The sequence below is a fragment of the Salmo salar genome, chromosome ssa01, assembly GCF_905237065.1.
Source record: "Salmo salar chromosome ssa01, Ssal_v3.1, whole genome shotgun sequence".
In the NCBI taxonomy this organism is placed as follows: Eukaryota; Metazoa; Chordata; class Actinopteri; order Salmoniformes; family Salmonidae; genus Salmo; species Salmo salar.
The window spans coordinates 124,485,234-124,488,758 of record NC_059442.1 but is presented as its reverse complement, the minus strand read 5'-3'; the positions used below and the strand labels follow the sequence as shown (position 1 = coordinate 124,488,758).

General features: G+C 40.6%; 1 non-coding gene across 1 annotated transcript; it reads right to left on the bottom strand.

Annotated features, from left to right (window-relative positions):
* Positions 1 to 837: 837 nt before the first annotated feature.
* trnat-ugu (transfer RNA threonine (anticodon UGU)) lies at positions 838 to 913 on the bottom strand. Its single transcript has one exon. It is a non-coding gene; the product is annotated as a tRNA-Thr (tRNA).
* Positions 914 to 3,525: the final 2,612 nt, after the last annotated feature.

The following is a 3,525-nucleotide window of genomic DNA, read 5'->3' as shown; positions in this document are numbered from 1 at the left end:
AACAGTAACAAAGCGTGATGTGTAATGAAACATTACATTTTTTTGGAGAACGTTTATTTGGGACCATCAGGTGACATCCTGACAACTGATACACAGAAATGTTCCCATGAAACGTGTCTAGAACATTAATATCTTAAATTCTGAGAACATGGTAACCACGTTCTGTGTAAGTTCTATCTGATATTAAGGAGATGGTCTCTTTGAAACATTCCTTGCACATCACGGGAACATTCCTATGAAAATGTTAGTTAATGACCTAATGAAACTCTTAAGGGAATGTTCTGTAAAGTTGTGGGAACGTTTGTTGTTAGCTGGGAGGAACCTGGGAGGACCTCTCCAAGCCACAGGACAATGGAAGATCACTTCCTGTTTCTGTTTATCATCCTGAGCAGTGCTGGGAATCGTCAACACAGTATAGCCACTGTAGAAGAGCTGCTCTAAACTCTGATCAGGATCAGGGTTAACAGAGAAACCCTTTGTTTGCAAGTAGGCGTATATATGGAAACATTCAGTGTATATCTATCTCTCAACTTACAACTCCCAGAGCCTTCCTTAATTGCCCTTGAAGATCTGCTTATGCCTGGGAGAGGGAGAGATGGGGGCATGGGCACATTCACCTGACTGTTTACAAAGCATTATACATCTCTGCCTCAGATCTGGGTTGGCTGAGCAATTACCTCTTCCTTTCCCATAGAGCAAGAGTGAGAGAACACATTTTGTTCTATCAGATAATCTTCATCAGCTAACGTTTTACATTTTAGTCATTTAGCAGAGGCTCTTATCCAGAGCGACTTAAAGTAGTGAATGCATACATTTCATATATTTTTTTCTCCGTACTGGTCCCCCGTGGGAATCGAACCCACAACCCTGGCATCACAAACACCATGCTCTACCAACTGAGCCACACGGGACCACCCAGGTAGCCTAGTATAACCTAGGGTAGCAGGTAGGACCAGTAATCAAAAGGTCTCTGGTTCAAATCCCCAAGCTGACTAGGTGAGAAATGTGCTGTCGGACAAGGTATATCGCTAGTTGCTCTGGATAAATGTCTAACGTCACTTTTGGTGAACGGAGAAGAGCTAACTAATTTCAGTCTTTTAGGCGAGCTCTATAAAGAGAGTAGGGTGTCATTTGAGACTCAGCCAGCACTTATGGAAGCTAGAACCATAGATCTAATTCCAGGGGTAAATCATTACTACCATTTGGATTCTAAATTCCGGAACATTGAGAGGGGTTGGCCGTGTTCTGTTTATGATCTTGGATGCGTGAATCAGGATTTTTATGCACAGGAGAGTTGTGTGTTTGCTCAACAGCCACCCTGTCCTACGGTGGTTTACAACAATCACAATCTGCACATTCTTTACACAGGATATGAATTTGGTTTATCGGAACAATTCTTGAGGCTCATCTCAACAATCTGATATCCTGTCAGTGTTTGACTTCCTTATTTGACTGTAGAGGATGAAGTAGCATGAACCTGGTGTTGGGTTTCCAAAGAGGATGAAGTAGCATAAACCTGGTGTTGGGTTTCCAAAGAGGATAAAGTAGAATAAACCTGGTGTTGGGTTTCCAAAGAGAATGAAGTAGCATAAACCTGGTGTTGGGTTTCCACAGAGAATGAAGTAGCATAAACCTGGTGTTGGGTTTCCAAAGAGGATGAAGTAGAATAAACCTGGTGTTGGGTTTCCAAAGAGAATGAAGTAGCATAAACCTGGTGTTGGGTTTCCAAAGAGGATGAAGTAGCATACACCTGGTGTTGGGTTTCCACAGAGGATGAAGTAGAATAAACCTGGTGTTGGGTTTCCACAGAGGATGAAGTAGCATAAACCTGGTGTTGGGTTTCCAAAGAGGATGAACTAGCATAAACCTGGTGTTGGGTTTCCAAAGAGGATGAAGTAGCATAAACCTGGTGTTGGGTTTCCAAAGAGGATGAAGTAGCATAAACCTGGTGTTGGGTTTTCCACAGAGGATGAAGTAGCATAAACCTGGTGTTGGGTTTCCAAAGAGGATGAAGTAGAATAAACCTGGTGTTGGGTTTCCACAGAGGATGAAGTAGAATAAATCTGGTGTTTGGGTTTCCACAGAGGATGAAGTAGCATAAACCTGGTGTTGGGTTTCCAAAAAGGATTAAGTAGAATAAACCTGGCGTTGGGTTTCCAAAGAGGATGAAGTAGAATAAACCTGGTGTTGGGTTTCCACAGAGGATGAAGTAGAATAAACCTGGTGTTGGGTTTCCAAAGAGGATGAAGTAGAATAAACCTGGTGTTGGGTTTCCAAAGAGGATGAAGTAGAATAAACCTGGTGTTGGGTTTCCACAGAGGATGAAGTAGAATAAACCTGGTGTTGGGTTTCCACAGAGGATGAAGTAGCATAAACCTAATGTTGAGTTACAGCAAAACTGAATTTTGAGTCATTGGGTCAATAACGTTCTATCTACGCAAACCCGTACGGAAAAAAGTATGAAAATGTATGTAGTCACTACTGTAAGTCGATCTGGATAAGGACGTCTGCTAAATGATAAAAAATGTAAAAATGTCAAGCATAGTTCTGAGATATTGAGCATACATTTTTTTCACATCCCAGATCTCAGAACTATTTTGTAGCGAATTCTTCTTTCATAACCCATTAACGCCCTCACCTTAAAGGTACCTAAAGTGCACATTATCAAACTCCTGCGACATTTGTAAATACGTTTCTTTTTGGTTGGGGTGCAGTCGCAGAACCTTTACGGCTCTGAAATGTCAATCTGGGTTCTGTCATAAGGTTCTATCTGACACTTCTGAATTAGACATGTTCGGTTTTTAGGAAAACGGTAGCTATTTCAGTACATAAAATATTGTTATTCTATCATTTATCACGATAGAGTCGGAAAACATCACCAAATACATTAACAAATATATTATGATCATCAGACGATTTATTGTCATCGCTGAACAACGACATGACAACATCATTTACTTTAAGGTTTCTGACAATATCGTTTTTTTTTTGCTTGCGTACCATTATTACTGGCTAGACAAGCCTAGACCATACTTAAAGGGAGATGGCAAAGATGTGTTCGGATTGTTCCGTCTGTATTTGTTCAGGCTTGAGATTGGATAGCAGATATAAACGTATTGTTTAAAAAAAAAACGCACTTAAACGAATCTTCATATGTAATGCATTCGGAAAGTGTTCAGGGCCCTTGACTTTTTCCACATTTTGTTACGTTACAGCTTTATTCTAAAACAGATTAAATTACTTTTTTCCCTCATCAATCTACACACAATACCCCATAACGTTAAAGCGAAAACAGGGTTTTAGAATTAAAAAACCCCGAAATACCTCATTTATTCAGACCCTTTGCTATTAGACTTGAATTTGAGCTCAGGTGCATCCTGTTTCCATTGATCATGACAGCCTGCTTGGAGTTTGCCAAAAGGCATCTAAAGACTCTCAGACCATGAGAAACAAGATCCTCTGGTCTGATGAAACCTAGATTGGTTTTCCGTTGCAAAACTTTATGCTACGGCGTGCGCCCACAAA